The sequence below is a fragment of the Castor canadensis genome, chromosome 8 (assembly GCF_047511655.1).
Source record: "Castor canadensis chromosome 8, mCasCan1.hap1v2, whole genome shotgun sequence".
NCBI classification, from domain to species: domain Eukaryota; kingdom Metazoa; phylum Chordata; class Mammalia; order Rodentia; family Castoridae; genus Castor; species Castor canadensis.
In genome coordinates, this window is record NC_133393.1 from 71,703,284 (window position 1) to 71,728,554 (window position 25,271).

The window sequence follows — 25,271 nt, forward strand, 5'->3', positions numbered from 1 at the left end:
AACAAAGACAGCCCATCTCCACTTGGAATAATCTAAGTTGAAGGTGGAGTTCCTGTCAAAAATTACTCAATTCTCATAGGGAAACAATGTGCTAGATGATGAAGCTTTTATCACAGATGTTCTTCTTTGCAGTGATACATGGGTTTCTTCAACTGAGCTGACTATGCCCCTTTGGAACAACAAGAGCTTATCTCCAACGTTAAAAACCTAAGCTGTAGGAGGAACACCTTTCAAAAACTAACTCAATTTTCACTTGGAAACAAGGTGATAGATGGTATGGTTTGAAACATAGATGGTTTTCTTTACAGTAGTACAGCAGTTTCTTCAATGCAGCTGAATAGGCCTATTTGGCACAAAGACAGCATATCTCAACCATGAAAAGCATAAGTTGGAGAGAGGATTAATTTCAGAAACTAATTTAATTCTCACTGGGAAACAATGTGCTAGATGCTGCAACTCTCACACATATGGTCTTCTTTGAAGTGATACATGGGTTTCTTCAACTGATCTGAATAGGGCTATTTGGAACAAGCAGAGCCTACCTCCACCTCGAAAAGTCTAAGTTGCAAGAGTAATTCCTTTCAAAACTGACTCAATTCTCACAAGCGAACCATGTGCTCAATTCTGCAGCGTCTAACATAGATGGTTATCTTTGCAGTGGTATATGTGTTTCTTCAATCTGCTGAATAGGCCTATTTGGAATAAAGAGAGCCTTCCACCACCTTGATATCCTAAAGGACCATGAAGTTTTCCTTTCAAACAGTAACTCAATTATCACAAAAATAAAAAACAATGTGATAGATGATCGTGCCTCTGACTCAGATGGTTTTCTTTCAATTGACACATGTGTTTCTTCCCCTCAGCTGAATAGGCTTATTTGGAACAATCAGAGCCATCCTCCACCTTAAATAACCTACATAGCAGGACATTTTCCTTTCAAAATCTACCTCAATTCTCACAGGAAAACAATGTGCTAGATGATCCTTCTTCTCACACTGATGATTTTCTGCCTGTTGATACATGTGTTTCTTCAACTGAGGTGAGTAGGACTACTTGGAACAAAGAAAGCCAATCGTCTTCTGGAAAAATCTAAGTTGTGGGAGGAATTCCTTTCAAAAACGTACTCAGTTGTCTCTCAGAGTGAAACAGTGTGCCAGATTCTGCAGCTTCTAACATAGATGGTTTTCCTTAGAGTGATACAAGTGTTTCTTCAAGTGACCTGAACAGGGCAATTTGGAACAAACCCCGTCTAACTTCACCTTGAATAACCTAAGTAGCAGGAAGTTTTCTTCTCAAAAACTAATTCAATTCTCACTCCGAAACAATGTGCTTCATGATCCTGCTTGTAGCACACATGATTTTCTTTCGATTGATACATACATTTCTTCAACTATGCTGAATAGTCCTACTTGGAACAACCAGAATCTATCTCCAGAAAGAAAATCCGAAGATGCAGGGAGTATTATTTTCACAAATTCACTCAATTCTCACAGGGAATCAAGTGCTAGATGCTCTAGCTTTGAACGCAGATGGTACTCTTTTGAGAGATACATGTGTTCCATCAACTCTAATCAATAGGCCTACAGGTGACAAACTAAGCCTCCATCTACTTAGAGAAACATAAGTTGCAAGAAGTATTCCTTTCTAAATCTAACGAAATTCTCACAGGGAAACAATGTGCTACATGCTGCAGCTTTGAACATAGATGGTACTCTTTGAAGTGATATATGTGTTTCCTCAGGTCTGCTCAAAAGGCCTACTGGGGAATCAAAAGAGCCTATCACTATCTTGAAATTCCTAAGTAGAAGGATCTTTTACTTTCAAAAAATAACTCAATTCTCACAGGGAATCAGTGTGATAGATGCCCCTGCTTCTAACGCAGATGGTGTTCTTTTGAGAGATGCATGTGTTTTTTCAACTCAGTCGAAAAGGGATATTTGGAACGAAGAGAGACTATCTCCAGCTTGAAAAACCTAAGTTGCAGGAGGTATTGCTAACAGAATATAACTGATTTCTCACACGGAAACAATGTGATATATGCTGTAGCTTCTAAGACAGATGGTCTTTATTGCAGTGATATACGTGTTTCTTCAACTGAGCTGAATATGCCTATTTGAACATGATAAGTAGCAGAAGGTTTTTCTTGGAAAAAATAACTGAAATCTAATAGGGAAACAGGAAGCTCAATGATCCTGCATCTAACAATGGACGTTTTTTTTCAATTGATATATGTGTTCTTTCAACTCAGCTGAATAGAAATATTTGGAACAAAGAGAGTCTATCTCCACGTTTAAAAACCTACATTTCAGGATCTATTAATTTCAGAAATTAATTAAGTTCTCAGAGGCAGACAATGTGCTAGATACTCCTGCCTCTAATGTGGATTATTTTCTTTCGAGAAATTCATGTATGTCATCAAATCTTCTCAATAGGCATACTGGTAACAAAGTAAGCTTATCTCCACCTTGAGAAACATAAGTTGCAGGAAGTACTCCTTTCTATAATGAGCTCAAAATTCACAGGGAAACATGGAGCTAGATGCTGCAGCTTCTAACCAAAATGGTTTTCTTTGGTATGATACATATGTTTCTTCAACTCAGCTACATAGGCCTATATGGAACAAAAAGAGCCTATATCCACCTTGAAAAACATGAGTTGCAAAAAGTATTACTTTCAGAAACTAACTCAGGTCTCACAGGGAAACAATGTGCTTGATGCAGCAGCTTCTAACACAGATGGTTTTCTTTGTTGTACAACATCCGTTTTTCAACTCAGCTGAACAGGCCTACATGGACCAGACAGATTATATCTACTCCTTGAAAATCCGAAGAAGCAGGAGGTTTTCCTTTCAAAAACTAATTCAATTCTGACAGAGAAATTAGGTGCTAGAAGATCCTGCTCCTAACACAGATGGTTTTCTTTCGACAGATACATGTGTTTCTTCATCTCCTCTAAATAGGACTATTTGGAACAAGAGCTTCTCTCCACCTTGAAAAACCTAAGTTGCAAGCAGTATCACTTTAAGAAACTCACTCAATTCTCCAAGGAAAACAATGTAGTAGATGCTGCAACTTCTAATATAGATGATTTTCTTGGCATGATACATGTGTTTCTTCACCTGTGCTGAACAGGCCTATTTGGAGGAAAGTGAAGCGCCTCCTTGTCAAACCTAATTCGCAGGAAGTATTTCTATCAGAAACTGAATTCTCCTAAGGAAACCATGTGGTATATGGTACAGCTTCTAAGAGAGATGGTTTCTTTGGAGTGATACATGTGTATTTTCAAGTGAGCTGAATAGAGCTTCTTGGAACAAACAGAGCCTATGTCCACCATGAAAATTCCAGGTAGCCGGAGTTTTCCTTTCAATAAGTACATCACTTCTCACTGGGAAACAATGTCCTACGTGATTCTGCTTCTAACACAGATTGTTTTCTTTCAAGAGATACATGTGTTTCTTCAATGCAACAGTATAGGCCTACTTGAAACAAATAGAGCCTATCTCCACCTAGAGAAAGCAAAGTTGCAGGACGTTTACGTTCCTAAACTAACTCATTTCTCACAGGGAAACCATGTGTTCCATACTGCAGCTTGTAACACAGATGGTCTTCTTTTTAGTGATACATGTATTTCTTCAACTGAGATGAATAGGCCTATTTCGAACAAAGAGAGGCAACATCCACCTTGAAACATTCAAGTTTCAGGAGCTTTTCCTTTCAAAAACTAACTCAATTCTCACAGGGAGCAGTGTGTCCAATGCTCAGATCGTTAAGGCAGATGGTTTTCTTTCGAGAGGTACATGTGTTACATCAAGTCTGCTGCATACACATACTTCTAACAGAATCAGCCTTTCTACACTTTGAGATACCTATGTTGCAGAAGTATTCCCTTCTAAAAGGAAATCAATTCTCACTGGGAAACAATTTGCTAGTTTTTGCAGCTTCTAATATACATGGTTTTCTCTGCAGTGATATATGTGTTTCTTCAACTCTGATGAATAGGCCTATTTGGAACCAGAAAGCCTATCCCCACCTTGAGAAACCTAACTTGCAAGAAGTATTGCTTTCAGAAAGAATCTCAGTGCTCACAGGGAAACATTGTGCTAGATGCTGCAGCTTCTACATAGATGGTTTCTTTGGAGTGACACACGTGTTTCTTCAACTGAGCTGAATAGCCCAATATGGAACAAACATAGCCTGTATACACCTCGAAAAACCTAAGTAGCAGGAAGTTTTCCTTTCAAAAATTCACTCAATTCTCACAGGGAAACAATGGGACTTTTGATCTTCCTTCCATGACAGATGGTTTTCTTTCTAGAGAAACATGCGTTCATTCAATTCAGGTGAGTTGGCGTATTTGAAACAAAGACAGCCTAGCTCCACTTGAAATAATCTAAGTTGAAGGTGGAGTTCCTATCACAAATTACTCAATTCTCATAGGGAAACAATGTGCTAGATGATGAAGCTTTTATCACAGATGTTCTTCTTTGCAGTGATACATGGGTTTCCTCAAACGAGCTGACTATGCCCCTTTGGAAAAACAAGAGCTTATCTCCAACGTTAAAAACCTAAGCTGCAGGAGGAACACCTTTCAAAAACTAACTCAATTTTCACTTGGAAACAAGGTGATAGATGGTTTGGTTTGAAACATAGATGGATTTCTTTTCAGTAGTACAGCAGTTTCTTCAATGCAGCTGAATAGGCCTATTTGGCACAAAGACAGCATATCTCAACCATGAAAAGCATAAGGTGGAGGAAGGATTACTTTCAGAAACTAATTATTCTCACTGGGAAACAATGTGCTAGATGCTGCAACTCTCACACATATGGTCTTCTTTGAAGTGATACATGGGTTTCTTCAACTGATCTGAATAGGGCTATTTGGAACAAGCAAAGCCTACCTCCACCTCGAAAAGTCTAAGTTGCAAGCGTAATTCCTTTCAAAACTGACTCAATTATCACAAGCGAACCATGTGCTCAATTCTGCAGCATCTAACATAGATGGTTATCTTTGCAGTGGTATATGTGTTTCTTCAATCTGCTGAATAGGCCTATTTGGAATAAAGAGAGCCTTCCACCACCTTGATATCCTAAAGGACCATGAAGTTTTCCTTTTAAACAGTAACTCAATTATCACAAAAATAAAAAACAATGTGATAGATGATCGTGCCTCTGACTCAGATGGTTTTCTTTCAATTGATACATGTGTTTCTTCCCCTCAGCTGAATAGGCTTATTTGGAACAATCAGAGCCATCCTCTACCTTAAATAACCTACACAGCAGGACATTTTTCTTTCAAAATCTACCTCAATTCTCACAGGAAAACAATGTGCTAGATGATCCTTCTTCTCACACAGATGTTTTTCTGCCTGTTGATACATGTGTTTCTTCAACTGAGGTGAGTAGGACTACTTGGAACAAAGAAAGCCAATCGTCTTCTGGAAAAATCTAAGTTATGGGAGGAATTCCTTTAAAAAACGTACTCAGTTGTCTCTCAGAGTGAAACAGTGTGCCAGATTCTGCAGCTTCAAACGTAGATGGTTTTCCTTAGAGTGAAACAAGTGTTTCTTCAAGTGACCTGAACAGGGCAATTTGGAACAAACCCAGTCTAACTTCACCTTGAATAACCTAAGTAGCAGGAAGTTTTCTTCTCAAAAACTAATTCAATTCTCACTCCGAAACAATGTGCTTCATGATCCTGCTTGTAGCACACATGATTTTCTTTCGATTGATACATACATTTCTTCAACTATGCTGAATAGTCCTACTTGGAACAACCAGAATCTATCTCCAGAAAGAAAATCCGAAGATGCAGGGAGTATTATTTTCACAAATTCACTCAATTCTCACAGGGAATCAAGTGCTAGATGCTCTAGCTTTGAACGCAGATGGTACTCTTTTGAGAGATACATGTGTTCCATCAACTCTAATCAATAGGCCTACAGGTGACAAACTAAGCCTCCATCTACTTAGAGAAACATAAGTTGCAGGAAGTATTCCTTTCTAAATCTAACGCAATTCTCACAGGGAAACAATGTGCTAGATGCTACAGCTTTCAACATAGATGGTAGTCTTTGAAGTGATATATGTGTTTCCTCAGGTCTGCTCAAAAGGCCTACTGGGGAATCAAAAGAGCCTATCACTATCTTGAAATTCCTAAGTAGAAGGATCTTTTACTTTCAAAAAATAACTCAATTCTCACAGGGAATCAGTGTGATAGATGCCCCTGCTTCTAACACAGATTGTGTTCTTTTGAGAGATGCATGTGTTTTTTCAACTCAGTCAAAAAGGGATATTTGGAACGAAGAGAGACTATCTCCAGCTTGAAAACCTAAGTTGCAGGAGGTATTGCTAACAGAATATAACTGAGTTGTCACAGGGAAACAATGTGCTATATGCTGTAGCTTCTAACACAGATGGCCTTTATTGCAGTGATATATGTGATTCTTCAACGGAGCTGAATATGCCTATTTGAACCTGCTAAGTAGCAGAAGGTTTTTCTTGTAAAAAATAACTGAAATCTAATAGGGAAACAGGAAGCTCAATGATCCTGCATCTAACAATGGACGTTTTTTTTCAATTGATATATGTGTTCTTTCAACTCAGCTGAATAGAAATATTTGGAACAAAGAGAGTCTATCTCCACGTTTAAAAACCTACGTTTCAGGATCTATTAATTTCAGAAATTAACTAAGTTCTCAGAGGGAGACAATGTGCTAGATACTCCTGCCTCTAATGTGGATTATTTTCTTTCGAGAGATTCATGTGTGTCATCAAATCTTCTCAATAGGCATACTGGTAACAAAGTAAGCTTATCTCCACCTTGAGAAACATAAGATGCAGGAATTACTCCTTTCTAAAATGAACTCAATATTCACAGGGAAACATGGAGCTAGATGCTGCAGCTTCTAACCAAAATGGTTTTCTTTGGTATGATACATGTGTTTCTTCAACTCAGCTACATAGGCCTATATGGAACAGAAAGAGCCTATATCCACCTTGAAAAACCTAAGTTGCAGGAAGTATTACTTTCAGAAACTAACTCAGGTCTCACAGGGAAACAATGTGCTTGATGCTGCAGCTTCTAACACAGATGGCTTTCTTTGTTGTACAACATCCGTTTTTCAACTCAGCTGAACAGGCCTACATGGAACAGACAGATCATATCTACTCCTTGAAAATCTGAAGAAGCAGGAGGTTTTCCTTTCAAAAACTAATTCAATTCTGACAGGGAAATTAGGTGCTAGAAGATCCTGCTTCTAACACAGATGGTTTTCTTTCGACAGATACATGTGTTTCTTCATCTCCTCTAAATAGGACTATTTGGAACAAGAGCTTCTCTCCACCTTGAAAAACCTAAGTTGCAAGCAGTATCACTTTAAGAAACTCACTCAATTCTCCAAGGAAAACAATGTAGTAGATGCTGCAACTTCTAATATAGATGATTTTCTTGGCATGATACATGTGTTTCTTCAACTGTGCTGAACAGGCCTATTTGGAGGAAAGTGAAGCGCCTCCTTGTCAAACCTAATTCGCAGGAAGTATTTCTATCAGAAACTGAATTCTCCTAAGGAAACCATGTGGTATATGGTACAGCTTCTAAGAGAGATGGTTTCTTTGGAGTGATACGTGTGTATTTTCAAGTGAGCTGAATAGAGCTTCTTGGAACAAACAGAGCCTATGTCCACCATGAAAATTCCAGGGAGCAGGAGTTTTCCTTTCAATAAGTACAGCACTTCTCACTGGGAAACAATGTGCTATGTGATTCTGCTTCTAACACAGATTGTTGTCTTTCAAGAGATACATGTGTTTCTTCAACTCAACAGTATAGGCCTACTTGAAACAAACAGAGCCTATCTCCACCTAGAGAAAGCAAAGTTGCAGGACGTTTACGTTCCTAAACCAACTCATTTCTCACAGGGAAACCATGTGTTCCATACTGCAGCTTGTAACACAGATGGTCTTCTTTTTAGTGATACATGTATTTCTTCAACTGAGATGAATAGGCCTATTTCGAACAAAGAGAGGCAACATCCACCTTGAAACATTCAAGTTTCAGGAGCTTTTCCTTTCAAAAACTAACTCAATTCTCACCGGGAGCAGTGTGTCCGATGCTCAGATCGTTAAGGCAGATGGTTTTCTTTGGAGAGATACATGTGTTACATCAACTCTGCTGCATACACATACTTCTAACAAAATCAGCCTTTCTTCACCTTGAGTTACCTATGTTGCAGAAGTATTCCCTTCTAAAAAGAAATCAATTCTCACTGGGAAACAATTTGCTAGTTTTTGCAGCTTCTAACATACATGGTTTTCTCTGCAGTGATATATGTGTTTCTTCAACTCTGATGAATAGGCCTATTTGGAAGCAGAAAGCCTATCCCCACCTTGAGAAACCTAACTTGCAAGAAGTATTGCTTTCAGAAAGAATCTCAGTGCTCACAGGGAAACATTGTGCTAGATGCTGCAGCTTCTACATAGATGGTTTCTTTGGAGTGACACACGTGTTTCTTCAACTGAGCTGAACAGCCCAATATGGAACAAACACAGCCTGTATACACCTTGAAAAACCTAAGTAGCAGGAAGTTTTCCTTTCAAAAATTCACTCAATTCTCACAGGGAAACAATGGGACTTTTGATCTGCCTTCCATGACAGATGGTTTTCGTTCTAGAGAAACATATGTTTATTCAATTCAGGTGAGTAGGCCTATTTGAAACAAAGACAGCCCATCTCCACTTGGAATAATCTAAGTTGAAGGTGGAGTTCCTGTCAAAAATTACTCAATTCTCATAGGGAAACAATGTGCTAGATGATGAAGCTTTTATCACAGATGTTCTTCTTTGCAGTGATACATGGGTTTCTTCAACTGAGCTGACTATGCCCCTTTGGAACAACAAGAGCTTATCTCCAACGTTAAAAACCTAAGCTGTAGGAGGAACACCTTTCAAAAACTAACTCAATTTTCACTTGGAAACAAGGTGATAGATGGTATGATTTGAAACATAGATGGTTTTCTTTACAGTAGTACAGCAGTTTCTTCAATGCAGCTGAATAGGCCTATTTGGCACAAAGACAGCATATCTCAACCATGAAAAGCATAAGTTGGAGGGAGGATTAATTTCAGAAACTAATTTAATTCTCACTGGGAAACAATGTGCTAGATGCTGCAACTCTCACACATATGGTCTTCTTTGAAGTGATACATGGGTTTCTTCAACTGATCTGAATAGGGCTATTTGGAACAAGCAGAGCCTACCTCCACCTCGAAAAGTCTAAGTTGCAAGAGTAATTCCTTTCAAAACTGACTCAATTCTCACAAGCGAACCATGTGCTCAATTCTGCAGCGTCTAACATAGATGGTTATCTTTGCAGTGGTATATGTGTTTCTTCAATCTGCTGAATAGGCCTATTTGGAATAAAGAGAGCCTTCCACCACCTTGATATCCTAAAGGACCATGAAGTTTTCCTTTCAAACAGTAACTCAATTATCACAAAAATAAAAAACAATGTGATAGATGATCGTGCCTCTGACTCAGATGGTTTTCTTTCAATTGACACATGTGTTTCTTCCCCTCAGCTGAATAGGCTTATTTGGAACAATCAGAGCCATCCTCCACCTTAAATAACCTACATAGCAGGACATTTTCCTTTCAAAATCTACCTCAATTCTCACAGGAAAACAATGTGCTAGATGATCCTTCTTCTCACACTGATGATTTTCTGCCTGTTGATACATGTGTTTCTTCAACTGAGGTGAGTAGGACTACTTGGAACAAAGAAAGCCAATCGTCTTCTGGAAAAGTCTAAGTTGTGGGAGGAATTCCTTTCAAAAACGTACTCAGTTGTCTCTCAGAGTGAAACAGTGTGCCAGATTCTGCAGCTTCTAACATAGATGGTTTTCCTTAGAGTGATACAAGTGTTTCTTCAAGTGACCTGAACAGGGCAATTTGGAACAAACCCCGTCTAACTTCACCTTGAATAACCTAAGTAGCAGGAAGTTTTCTTCTCAAAAACTAATTCAATTCTCACTCCGAAACAATGTGCTTCATGATCCTGCTTGTAGCACACATGATTTTCTTTCGATTGATACATACATTTCTTCAACTATGCTGAATAGTCCTACTTGGAACAACCAGAATCTATCTCCAGAAAGAAAATCCGAAGATGCAGGGAGTATTATTTTCACAAATTCACTCAATTCTCACAGGGAATCAAGTGCTAGATGCTCTAGCTTTGAACGCAGATGGTACTCTTTTGAGAGATACATGTGTTCCATCAACTCTAATCAATAGGCCTACAGGTGACAAGCTAAGCCTCCATCTACTTAGAGAAACATAAGTTGCAGGAAGTAAGCCTTTCTAAATCTAACGCAATGCTCAGAGGGAAACAATGTGCCAGATGCTGCAGCTTTCAACATAGATGGTTGTCTTTGAAGTGATATATGTGTTTCTTCAGGTCTGCTCAAAAGGCCTACTGGGGAATCAAAAGAGCCTATCACTATCTTGAAATTCCTAAGTAGAAGGAACTTTTACTTTCAAAAAATAACTCAATTCTCACAGGGAATCAGTGTGATAGATGCCCCTGCTTCTAACACAGATGGTGTTCTTTTGAGAGATACATGTGTTTTTTCAACTCAGTCGAAAAGGGATATTTGGAACGAAGAGAGACTATCTCCAGCTTGAAAACCTAAGTTGCAGGAGGTATTGCTAACAGAATATAACTGAGTTGTCACAGGGAAACAATGTGCTATATGCTGTAGCTTCTAACACAGATGGCCTTTTTTGCAGTGATATATGTGATTCTTCAACGGAGCTGAATATGCCTATTTGAACCTGCTAAGTAGCAGAAGGTTTTTCTTGTAAAAAATAACTGAAATCTAATAGGGAAACAGGAAGCTCAATGATCCTGCATCTAACAATGGACGTTTTTTTTCAATTGATATATGTGTTCTTTCAACTCAGCTGAATAGAAATATTTGGAACAAAGAGAGTCTATCTCCACGTTTAAAAACCTACGTTTCAGGATCTATTAATTTCAGAAATTAACTAAGTTCTCAGAGGGAGACAATGTGCTAGATACTCCTGCCTCTAATGTGGATTATTTTCTTTCGAGAGATTCATGTGTGTCATCAAATCTTCTCAATAGGCATACTGGTAACAAAGTAAGGTTATCTCCACCTTGAGAAACATAAGATGCAGGAATTACTCCTTTCTAAAATGAACTCAATATTCACAGGGAAACATGGAGCTAGATGCTGCAGCTTCTAACCAAAATGGTTTTCTTTGGTATGATACATGTGTTTCTTCAACTCAGCTACATAGGCCTATATGGAACAGAAAGAGCCTATATCCACCTTGAAAAACCTAAGTTGCAGGAAGTATTACTTTCAGAAACTAACTCAGGTCTCACAGGGAAACAATGTGCTTGATGCTGCAGCTTCTAACACAGATGGCTTTCTTTGTTGTACAACATCCGTTTTTCAACTCAGCTGAACAGGCCTACATGGAACAGACAGATCATATCTACTCCTTGAAAATCCGAAGAAGCAGGATGTTTTCCTTTCAAAAACTAATTCAATTCTGACAGGGAAATTAGGTGTATCTCCAGGAGTGGTATTACTGTATCATAAAGCAGATCTATGTTTAGATTTTTAAGAAGCTTCCAAATTTTTTTCCAGAGTGGTTGCACTAGCTTTCAATCCCACCAACAGTGTATGAGAGTTCCTTTTCCCCACATCCTTGACAACACATGTTGGTGGTGTTTTTGATGATGGCTATTCTAACAGGGGTGAGGTAGAATCTTAGTGTGATTTTGATTTGCATTTCCTTTATGGCTAGAGATGGTGAGCATTTTTTCATGTGTTTTTTGAATCTTTACAATATTTAAATGTGGGGGGAAAAAGCTGGGAAATCACAAAATTATTTCTAGGTCTTAATGGAAAAGATCTCTTAGTCATATCTCATTTTTTCTATAAACTATACCGAATATAAATCCATTATCATACATGCCAATATATCTCTAATGCACAAAGTACCTCAAACCACCAGATGACAAAACAGGAGTTTCTACATTGAGTTACTCTTGTTCAAACTCTAGGTTCAAATCAATTATTTGTACAGCAAATATTTTCATGATGGTCAGAAGAAACAAAATCAACTTGATCACAGTGGATTAAATTTAAGTTTAAAATACCTGAAACTGTTGTTTTGACATACTTATGAAAAAGAAATTGTTATTATAAGATGAGAGATTTTCACATAACATGATGATTTTTCTTAAATAGTGTCTTTTTGACATTTCTTCATAACTGTATTCACTAGAGGAATTTTCTTTTTTTTTCTTTTATTGTTGTGCTGGGTGTTGGTGCAATGTGGCCTTTAGAAAGATTCTTACAATTTACCAAATCATACTTAAATTCACCCCCTGCGCAGATCTCTTTCATACCCCAATCCAGCTTGTTGTTTCTTTTTTCCTATTATAAAGTCAAAAAGGGAAGGAAGGCTTACATTACAGCAACTTTCTATTGTGGTTAGCAACATTGCATACCTAGGTTACTTTGTAGTAGTAAATGACTATTATTTTAACTAAATTAAGCAAAGAACTATTCACCATGGTTTAGAAGGCATTAAGCTATGTACAACTGGAACATAGATAATTAGCCAAGAAATTATCTCAAAGCCAAGTTTATGAAAATTCTCATGTACAAATAATTTTATAGGCAGATAGAAGACATTAATTTTAAAAGCAAAATACTGTAAATATCTATTGCTTCTAGAAATAGCTGTTTTATTACCTTTGTAAGTTATAACCAAAATTAAACAGTGTTTGGGATGAAAGGGTGAGGAGGATAATAATGCTGCTACCTAAATGTGAAGATGATTGTCATGGGATCTACATTATTACATAGAAAAAAACTAAATTCGCAAGCACAAAACAATTTAACTGTTTAGTCTAATCTTAGAAAGAGGATTATGTTTACAGGTAAACTTTTGTTTGCCTAGAGTGAAAAAATAACAAAATAAAAGCAGAACTCTCCAAGTAACTGCTGAATTTATCTGAAAAGTCTTACCCTGAAAAATACTTTAGTCTATCCAAAATATATGCTCACTTTATAGAAATTATGTTTGTTGCAGATATAGCTCCTTAACTATAAGAAGAACTTTAGCTCTAATAGACACTTTTGTTTTGTTCAGAAATAACACGATGGATTCCATAGGACAAGGAAAATAGTTTTTTATTTAAACATTTTGCAAATATTAACAACAAATATTTATTGAGACTTCTATGTGCCAGTATTGGCCTAAATACATTTTTACAGTCTTCACATTTCATGGCTAATTTAAAATTCATAAAGTACATCAGGTACCATTGTTTTCTCTTTACAGATGAGTAAATCTGAGATATAGTGAGAGATTAAATATGCTGCCCAAGATAAGACATCAAGCATTTCAAAGATACAATTTATAACCAGAGCTGATATTCTTAAACTCTAATAGGTTACAAATGTAGGTGATGCTATATTGCAGATTTCTTGTAAATGTAAACCAAAATTTAATATTGACACTCAATCATAAAATACACACTTATATAGCATGCTAATCTTTGTTTTAAATTCACGGGTTGAGAGCATAGTTCAGGAATATAATGCTTGCCTAGCATGCAGGAGGCCCTGGGGTCAATTTCCAATATCTCATGAAATGTGATACATTTTTCATATATTAATCCATTTAATGCTGAGCAGTTAAAGTCATGAAGCTTCAGGTCTGGGATGAACAATACCCCTTTATTATGGGAAAGAAAATTGTAGTTAAGAGAAGTGAAACAACACCAATAAAAATAATAGCATTTTTATTTGAGAGCTTTTGATATTTTTGCATATTTTGGTGGACAGGTTCTCCCTATGTAGCCCACACTGACCTCCAACTCAGCATCCTCCAGCCTTGGCTTCTCTTAGTGCTAGCATCACAGGAGTGCATTACCACGTGCAAATGGCTATCAACATTTATATATTGTGTGTTTTAATGTAAATATAATTCTTATATTTAAAATCACCACCTCAAAGTATTAACTCCTTAAGAGTGGGTTATTTCAACAACAGAAATGAGAAAAGTTGAAGATATGAATGTTGAATTGCCAAAAGTTCATAAACATTTTGGTGGGACCAATGTCAAAAGTACATGTATTGATAATCCAATTCCTAAATATTACTGCTAAGAATGCTATTAAATAACCCAGAGATAGTTGCTTAAATCTTAATTTAATAGTATTTTTTGAGAGTCTGTTTTATTATGCTTGGATCTGAGCTAGTTATTTGGAATGCAAAGATGAAAATATGTTCTTGCTTACAAACTGAGTCACCTAAGTCCCCATTTACACCTTTGTGTTACTTTCTCTTTAGTATTTGTCTTAAATAAGTCTTGTTTGGATGAATGATAAATATTTTTTCCACTCTGCCTAAATATCCTTGTATTTAATTATGACCAAAATAAGCAATTACTCTAAAATTTCTTAAAGATTACTTGAAAAAATATAAAAGGTGTGGAGCATGTAGGAAGGACAATCAGTCCTTTCCAGGGAGTTGTTTCAAAGCTCTGTAGCTGGGATAGGGGCTTAACAGTGGAATGACAGTCCATTTGTTCCTTAGAGGGACAATAGACTTGATATATAAAAAGGCAAATGAATTAGTGTGGGTGGCATATGGTAAATGAAAGCAAAAGGATATTCTGATAAGGGCCAAGGTGACCTCATTGAATGTCAGCTTTGAATTAAACAAAATTCTAGACCATAAGAGTAAGAAGATAAAATGAAGAGAACATATTCTCTTGTCTACTAATGCCATAATACTAACACACTGAAGAAACACTGGAGAGAGACTTAGAAAATATTAACAAACTAGGATAGTTAACCTATAAGTTCTATTAATGGGAATTAATGACTCATTAATTCATTTACACCTAGAGGACCTCTTGGAGCACTGAAGAGAAAAATAAGATTCCTTTCTTTCTTTTTTGTTTTTAATTTTTATTTCTGATTCAGAAGTCTTTATTACATGATAATAAACAGCTAATAAAATAGAGTTACAGCAGGTACAACTCTAAACAAGAAGGAATAAAAAACCAAACAAGAGAGCAGAGATCAAAGTAATTACATGTAAGATATTGTCCAGAGGGACAGGATGGAAGCCCATAAAAAGGGAAAGTCTGTTATAGCTACTATAAAAGGGAGTCAGGGTTATAAATGAGAGCCAGGAAAAGCCAAATTATTGACCAAATTGAAAGCAATTAAAAGGCTAAACCTGAAGTGAAAGGGTAAATTTCTGATAGAAATGTAGGACATTTTTCCAAATGCAACAATGCTGCTTTCACAGGAAATGTCGGTGAAGTACTTTGTTCAAATACCATCAACTCTCATCTTCCTAACTTCTTAACGATCTTTCCATACCAATAAATCTCGTTCCACAACCCCACATTTTCTTCTTCCTTTTGTTAAATTGCTTATGAGGCCAGTCCTTTATTCTAGTGCCTTATATCTTTATTGGATTAGGTATAAACATTTCAGACTGGAAACAAGGAAAAAAAACATGGAAAAAAGGGACAATTGGGCATAAATATCTCTTTTTCCCTACATGTGAGCTTCTCATTTCTCCTAACTATTTCCCAAGACACAATCAGTTAAAAGTTGATTTTCCTTCTAGATCCATCTTCTCCACCATACATAGGCCCACAATCAGAACCTGGATGTTCCTGGAGTCCACTGCTGCTGCAGATGTCAACTGGCCCTGAAGGAGGTGCCTTTCAGCTGATGTTGTGAGGCAGATGGTGAAGGACAGCTTCACTTAGAATATAGTGGAGTTGAATAATTTTTTTTATGCAATGATAGAAAATCTCACACACAACAAGGATGGCAACCTCCAGTCTATGCACAAAAATTCATGTTCTATATTTAATATATTTCTGTTCATTTTATTCTCACTTTCCCAGGAAAGCAAGATGTCTCTCATTTGGTTTCTTTAGACTGATTTCCTTGCCCATGTATCTTCAAACATCCTTCACAGAGCAGCTAGAATTATTTATTTAATGTAGTCTGGTCATGGTATTCAACCTGATTGAAAATCTCATGTGTTCATTATCTCCTACAGAATAAAATTCATATACCTTAGATTACATTCTTAGATTCTTACCACCTACTCTTTCTGACATACCTTTCCAGATTTTTAAGGGTAAAATGTTTCACTCACTGGACTCTATTCATCTTTCTTATATTGTGTTCCAACCACTTGTATTTCACTCTTTACTTCTCCATTCTATAAATTCCTTTAATCTACTCCTTTCTTTTATACTTAGCACTTAATAGAACCCAAACATTCCTATTTCTCAATGAATGAATGAATGAATGAGTGAATGGAGCAATCTGTGTCTGCATGGCTCTACAAGTAGCATTATTCCTTCCAGAGTTCATTGTTCTACTTGACCTAACAGTGGATTGGAAAGAACAATATTTTTGAAATTGTGATACGTAGGTCCCTGGCATTCTTGGAGCAGGCAGAAGGCTAGCACTGAAACTAGACTGCCTGATTTATGACCACTTGTTTCTCCCTGCCTGATTATTTCTCAGCTTGCAAAACAATTCAGGAACTTCCAGTTACTTAACTAGCCAGGCATGTCGACCTGTTCCATCTGGTGATCACAGATAATCAGAGACCAGAGACTCTACACCCCCACCATGGCTTGTCCCTTCCTATAAAACCCACTACACAATTCAACCCAAAAAGAGTGACATCCCAGAATTCTGGATTAATAAATCTTTGCTTTTCACATGTGGCATGGTCTTTATTCGGCAGTACCTTACAACTGGTGCTGAAACCCAGGAGGGGGTCAACAGGACACTCCGGCCCTGGGCTGTTCCCTTGGCCTTCATGCCCTGCCCTCTCCCAAACCCAGACTGCTGAATTGACCCCACGGTGCCTCCAGACTGTAGATTTAGGACCTTACTGCCTTGCCAGCTTTCCCATTGATCATTAGCCTCTCTCTTCCACTGCTCTCTACCTGACCTACTCCTCAGACTCAGTGTCAAACTCCTGCCAGGGCTACCTCCTCTGCCTTGTCTGGAAGCCATAGCACTATGCCTCTCTCCAGCCATTGGGATTCCCACCACTTAGCACAGGGATGCCTGGCTAACCAGTTGAGACATTTTCCATTGGATGGCAACCCAGGCCAGGGACGCCCACCCTTGGGAACCCATTTGGGTAACACTCCTACTTACTCTCACTCTCTCTCTCTTGCTCTCCCTCCCTGTTTTCCTTTCCTCCACGTAGGGTGAGAGCTCAACAGCCCCTCCATCTTACTTTGACCAAACTGCAACTGTACAATTCTGCTCTCCTTGCCTAAGTCACATAAAGGAGTCTAAATCTTGACCTAGATCTATATTGGCTGGAAGAGTAAACTCACCAAGGCACTTGTCTTTCTCTCTCTCTCTCTCTCTCTCTCTCTCTCTCTCTCTCTCTCTCTCTCTCCTTCTACATTATGGGGACCACACATTCTAAATTAGATGTTCCATGCCCCTGGGATGCCTTCTCTGCTCCCTCAGGAACTTTAGTCTCCAAGACGGTATAAAACCTAAGCGACTGATATATTACTGCAACACCATTTGGCCTCAGTACAAGCTAGACAATCAATCACAATGGCCTGAAAATGGTACCTTTGATCTTCGCACACTTCTAGATCTTGACAATTTCTGCCATCGTAATGGCAGGTGGTCCGAGATAACATAAATCCAAGCTTTTCTTTCTCTCTGCTCTTGACACTCCTTGCTCCAATCTTCCAACACTGTTCAAATCTTCCTTGCCAATGACAAACCCCCTTAAAATCCAAAACTCCTCCTAACCCTTTTCCTGAAGACTCTGCTCTTATTGTGACCTCATGGGCTCCATCTGCCCACCTCCCAACTCTTCCCACTGGTTCTCTACTTCAATCTCTTCTCCCACCCCATCCTCCCATGACTCAGACCCCCCTTCTTCCACCCCAGCTGTCTCTCCCAAACAGCCACCACCCTATTCTCCTTCTACAGTAGTCACTAATGACCCTGAGCCATCGGCTTCTCAGTAATCAACACCGCCAGACTTGCCCTCAGCCCCTGCTTCACCCTCACTCTTCTCCTCCCCACTTGCATCCCATACCCACTCTCATACATCCTCCCAAGCATGCCCAGACCATCTCTACCCACTCCAGGAAGTGGCAGGAGCTGACGGCATTATCAGAGTTCATGTGCCTCTTTCCATGACTTACCTCTCCCAAATTGAAAAGAGACTTGGATCCTTCTCAAATGACTCAGCCTCCTATTTTAAAGAATTTAAATACCTAACTCAAGCATATGATATGACTTGGCATGATATATATGTTATCCTTTCCCCCACTCTAACTCCAGATGAAAAGGAGAGTTTGGTTGGCAGCCCAGGCACATGCCGATGATGTCCACTGCACAGATCTCACACTCCTGTAGATCCCTGGTGGAATCTACAGCTATGCCATGTAACAACCCACTTTGGGATTATCAGGACTCCGCCTTGCTAGCTACCCAAAATTATATGTTCACCTGTCTTCTTGTGGGGCTACAGACTGCTTCCTATAGGGCACTCAATTTTGACAAACTTAGAGAAATTATCCAATGCCCAACTGAAAACCCTGCTGACTTCTTAGGGTGACTTTCTGAAGCTTTAATGTGCTACACTAAGCTAGGTCCATCTTCCAAGGATGGAGCAATTATTCTCAACTCTCATTTTATTTTCCAATCCTTCCTTGATATTTGAAGGAAACTTAAACAGGCAGAGGATGACCCTCAACCCCCTCAGAGAGATCTTGTGAAAATTGCATTTAAGATATTTAATAGCCAAGATGAGGCCCAATACCAGAGAAAGGCCCAGCTCTTGGTGGCTGCCCTGAGGCCACCTCTTCCAACTGTGAGATGGCCCAGACAACAACTTACACCTCCAGGGGACTGCTACAAATGCAACTTGATGGGACACTGGGCAAAACACTGCCCTTCACCTTGCCCACCACTCGGACCCTGTCCACGATGTGGCCAAAATGGACACTGGAAGGCTGACTGCCCCTCTTTGTCTCTGCAAGGTAGGTCAGTCTCCCATTCCCACTATTGATGGAGTGAAGGCCTCACAGATGTCTTGGACCTGGTGGCAGTAGACTAATGCTGCCCTGGGACCTTGGCCTCCTTCAAGATCACTTTGGAGGAGCCCAGGGTAACCGTCCAAGTAGCAGATAGACAATCTCATTCCTGCTGGACACAACAGCCAATAACTCAGTGCTACCCAAATTTCTGGATAAGCTTTATCTCTCACAGATCTCCACGGTGGGAGTAGACAGTGCCCTCCACTGGCCCAAAACTACCAGGTCACTTTTTTGCTACTTATCATGTGTCCCCTTTACACACTCATTCCTTATCCTGCCCTCTTGCCCCAGTCCACTGTTGGGAAGGGATCTTCTCTCCAAACTTCATTTCACCTTCTCCTTAACATTCCCACTCACTACTCAAGACCAGTCCCATGTCATTTTCCTAATGGTACTTACTAATTGCCCTCCTTCATCTGCTCCAAACACTCTCCCTCTGCCTCCTGATAGAGTAAAGCCAGTAGTCTGGGATATCTCCTTGCCTTCTGTCACTTCCCACCACTCACCAATTAAAGTATATCTAAAAGACCCTAAATCTCACCCAACAGGCCACAATATCCAGCTCCCTAAAACATAAGTGGGGATTAAAGACCCTCATTGACAAACTCCTAGCCAAGAAGATTCTTAAACCCACCCACTCCCCATGTAACACCCTCATTCTACTGTCCTAAAACCTGATGGCTCATGCAGACTGGTTCAGGACCTGAGAGTTGTTAACTTGGCTGTGCTTCCTAACCATCCAGTGGTACCCAACCCAGATACACTATTATCTCCTTTTCCTTCAGATACCTCCTATTTTCCTGTCCTTGATCTTAAGGATGCTTTCTTCACTATCCCGCTTCACCCTGATTGTCACAATATCTTTGCATTTACCTGGGAGGACCCAGATTAGAGTTATCACAACAGTTCACCTGGATAGTCCTTTCCCAGGGCTTCAGGGATAGCCCCCACTTCTTCGGACAGGATCTGGCATGGGACTTATACTCACTTGACCTTCAACCCAGTACTCTGCTCTAATATGTTGATGATCTCCTTCTCTGTAGCCCCACCTTTACCTACTCTCAGGACCACACTACCTTACTACTCAACTTTCCAGGACAGAAGGGCTATCAAGTTTCACCTTCCAAGGCTCAGCTTTCCCTACCAGAGGTTAAATACCTGGGGGTCCTTCTAACAACCTCCAGACAGATTACAGTAGACAGGAAGGTCCACATCAGGTTGTTAATGGTCCCCTCTACTAAAGGAGAAGTACTTTCTTTCCTAGGTCTGACTGGCTATCTCAGGACATGGATTCCCAATTTTGCTCTCTTGGCCCAGCCTCTCTATGAGGCTGCAAGGGGCCCTCTAACAGAACCCCTTGACCTAATCAAGCCCATTAAAACTCCCTTTCTTAATCTTCAACAAGCCCACCTTCAGGCCCTTGCTCTCGCTCTCCCAAACTTAGATGGCCCTTTCAAGCTATATGTCACTGAGAGAGGAGGGATGTCATTGGGAGTGTTAGGACAGATGAAGGGTCCCACTTTTGCCCATGTAGCCTACTTATCCAAACAGCTTTACCCTATTGTCAAAGGCTGGCAGCCTTGCCTGCATGCTTTGGCTGTGGCAGCCCAATTAACTCAGGAATCCTCCAAACTCACTTTTGGGAAGCCTACCACTGTCCTGTCCCCCCACTGGCTGACTGACCTCTTGTCTCACCACTGCCTTTCCAACTTGTCTCCCTCAAGACTACAACTCTTCCACCTCACTTTATAGAAAACCCTGATGTTACTTTACAGGCCTGCCCTCCCCTTAATCATGCCACCCTACTTCCTGATGTCACACCCCTGGAATACTCTTGCCTGGAATTCTTAGAGACTCTAACTTACTGTCATTCCTACCTGTCAAGCTCACCTCTAATGAACCCAGACATTTATTGGTTTATAGATGGCAGTTCCTCACTGAATTCCATAGGCAGGAGATGAGCATTTGTCACGCACAAATGTTATTGATTCCAGTCATCTCCCATGGAGTACCACCTCTCAAAAGGCAGAACTGATAGCTCTAACCAGAGCCCTTACCTTAGCTAAGGGAAAGACAGCCAGCATCTTTACTGACTCTAAATATGCTTACCATATTACACACCATCATGCTGCTCTCTGGAAGGAAAGGGGCTTTCTCACCACAAAGGGCACACCCATCACCAATGGGTCTCTAATTCTTAAACTCCTAAAGGTCTCTTATCTTCCCACAAAAGTAACAGTAATCCATTGCAAGGGACACCAACCAGAAACCACAGAGATTACTCAGGGCAATGCCTTTGCTGACAGGCAAAAAGGGCTAGTGCACAGATTTCCCACCCCCTCCCCCAACACTTTTTATAACCACTCCTAAGATAAGCCCTACTTATACATCAGAAGAACAAAATAGACTTGTAAATCTAGGAGGCATGCCGGGTTCACAAGGATGGTTCCTTTTAAATGGAAAACATGTTCTCCCCAACACACAAGTGGAAGATGTTCTAAGGGCATTTCACAAAACCCTTCATTTTGGCATTAAGCTCCTTCCCTACTTTATTCAGCCTTTATTCTTTCATCCTTCCCTCCCTTCTCAAAAAAATGGTTACTCAAGAGTGCTCCACCTGTGCCCAGGTTTGCCCTCAGGGTGGCCTGAGACCACCTCCTTCCTTCTCTGCTCACCAGTTCAGGGGCTCCATACCAGGGGAAGATTGGCAGATTTATTTTACCCACATGCCAGCTCATAAAATACTTAAGTATTTATTAACCTTGGTTGACACCTATTCTGGATGGGTTGAGGCTTTTCCTACTAGAGGCAAGTCAGCAGACATAGTATCTACCCACTTAATCAATGACATGATCCCCCACTTTGGATTGCCTCAGGCTTTACAATCTGATAATGGTCCAGCCTTCATTGCAAAGGTGACCCAAATTGTCTCCTCTACCCTGGGAATAGCCTGCAACCTACATATCGCTCATCACCCTCAATCATTGGGAAAAGTGGAGAAAATAAGTGGAATAATAAAAAATCATCTAAAAGTGCTCTCTATTGAGTTCCACTTACCCTAGACTCAGCTCTTACCCTTAGCTTTGGCCCACATCAGAGCCACCCTTTGAAGCCTTTCCTCCTTGAGCCCCTTTGAAATAATGTATGGCCACCAATTTCTCTTAGGAAATTTGCCACCAACAGACCCTGCTCCTTTGTCTATCTGCCTTACCTTAAACTTCTCAGGGGAGTTCTCAGAGAAAATACAGACCAGATCCTATCCAACCACACAGAGGGCTCCATAACAACTTCTGTTAAACCAGGGGATATTGTTCTCCTCAAGGATCTTTGGCCATCTTTGCTGGGACCTTGGTGGACCAGCCCTCATATGGTCATCTTCACAAAGCCCACCACTGTCAAGCTCAATGGGTCTCCCAGGTGCAGCAACTTTCAAGGATTAAACATTGCCCACCAATCCTGGCTTGATTTCATACCTGTTGAACATATTCTATGGTTTCTCTTGGCTAATTTGCCAATTCATAAAAATGAATATTTTCTCTACAGAACACTTATAAGCATGAGATATTTTTAGTGCAAAAAGAAACTCTTGATAACTTATGTAAATTCTGTCATTTTCTTAGATTGGAATGTTGATTATTCTGTTACTGCTTAAAAAGATTAATCCTGGTATGATTTACATAGCATTGTCATATGTCATTCTCACATAGATAGTAGAAATATTCACCGTACTCTTCTTGATAAGCTGAGCAAATTTTTATATCATTTTAATGCTGAGGTCATGGGCAGCAGATTGCTCAGGAATTCTATTCACACTGGTGTGGGCTAGAAGTGGCCATGTGTGGTGAGAACGTAGGGAATGTAGTGTCTCATGGAGCCTGGACTCCAGAAGACAACATCTCATCCTTATTCTTAGATTCCATCTTTTTTCCTCTTTCATTTGTGACTTGTAGTCACATATCCTAAGGTCACATGGCTTAAAGTGAGTGTCTTCCCTTGGACATGAAGGATTACAAAAACTTAGAGTCACTTGTGCTTCAATAGCCATTAAATTGGGTCTTGAATTAGGGCTTAAAGAATACCAGTGACTTGAAGTGACCCGAATGTAAGTGAATGAGTTTCCAGGTCAGTGAAATTCTGAAATGAATACTGCCAACTGAAAAAAAAGAAAAAAAATCAATGGGAAACTGTGCAAACTAGATGTCTGCAATACTTGGTGATTTTAGAATTCCATCCATTAATAAACCATTCTAAAGATATCTACTATCACAAAAATTTTAATGAAATTTCTATTGAAAGATTTAATAATATATTTTCTGAGCCTCAGAAAATACCAGATTTTTATTTTTCCTTTGATCACTGCTTTTAAAACATATCAACCTGAATAACACATTTGAAAGTGTTTTAGAAGTTATTCTGCTTAGTAAGAATTTTTCCTCTAAAAAGGGTAACATTCATTATTTGATATAAACTCATTGTCTTAATTTATTCAGCATCCATTTTAATTAACACTTGGAAATGCAAAGGTGAATAAAATATGTGTTCTGAGGATAACGTGCCCAAGGCCAGGAAAACATATATTGTTTCAATAAAGTGTGAATTTCTGGCTAATCCTCTGCTTTCTCACCCCAATACTACAAGTTTAGAAAGTTTAGAATTAATTTTTCATTTTTTCAGTATTGAAAGAGGAGTAAAGTGGAAACATTATTACTTTGGATTTAAAAATAAAAATGGATCACATGATTAATAATGAAAACATGAAAAACCTTCCACAGTTCTCTTGCCTTTAATTCATTCATCTGCAAATAAATGGTAATCTTACTTGTGGCAAACCAAGTAGCTAATTAAAGGTTCTAATTTAATTTCTTTTTCCTTGTTGCATTAACAACATGAAAAATGTCTCTGTGCTGATGTCAATTTTATATCTTGTATTGTCATTGTCTTATATTACTACATATGCTAATGTTATTTCTAAGAATATCTTTCTTCCTAAATGAGTAAAATTTAATTTGTTTCTCCTTTCTATTTTGTGATTATATGTTTTCTTTTGTCATTATTCTTTCAGGAATCATTCTAAAATCATCCTGGGTGTCTATCATTGCCTTTTATTTTTTTATATTTTCAGAGGAAGTATAAAGTTAAGTGCAATAATAATAAACTTTTACAAAGCCAGACACATTTTTAGGTATTTATGGTTGCTAACCATTTCCTTTCACACCACAGTATTTAGTTTTTAATACATAGCCAACTGTAAAAGCAAAAATTCACATTTATGTCTTTGATTAGATTCTCTACTTTTCTAACTATAAAGGTGTCCACATGATTTTGTAACCTTATGTTTGTTATAGTTTTTAAAAATTTAAAACTTGTTATAAAAGTAATAAATTATGGACGCAGGCTATTTTTATTATGCTCAATAGTTGTAACTTTATAATTTACCTTCATTTCTAGTCCAATGTGAAGGGTGTTTCAAATCTTACTTCAATCAAATATTTGTATAGTAATTATTACTTTGTATCAGAAAGCATATTAGATGCAGTGATACAAAAAATGATGAGAGAATTTCTGCCCTTTGGTCTTATTATTTATTTAGGAGGCAAACAACATAAGAAATTATTCCACTTGTATGTGATGTACAAAATAATGAAAATTTCTGTCCATGACTGTTTTACAAAATCAGAGGAGACTGAGGCCTTTCATAGTCAAGACAGGATTCTGAGTAAAATCAGAGGGCACAGCTTGACTCAGTGATTTCAAGGCACCAATGTACCAGATGACATAAGTGAGGTGAGAAATGATGGGTGAAAAGATTGGTAGGCAAAATGGAAGAAAATGATAAAGGTTGAAGAGTTACAGTCAGGGTCAACTACACTGAATGTGATGTCTCACAGTGAACGCATGAACAGACAGGAAAAGTAACTTGTAAACTGTGCTCTTAACCAGGGATAAAATGTTAACTTGGACTGGGATCTGGAAGTGTAATTGTGAAAAGTGATTCGGGTACTGTTTTCTTTGTTTGTGTGTTTGTTTTCAGATATAGTCTCAGTCATTGTTTTGAAGAAAGGAAGAAGCTAAATGAATCAAAACAATTGAAAA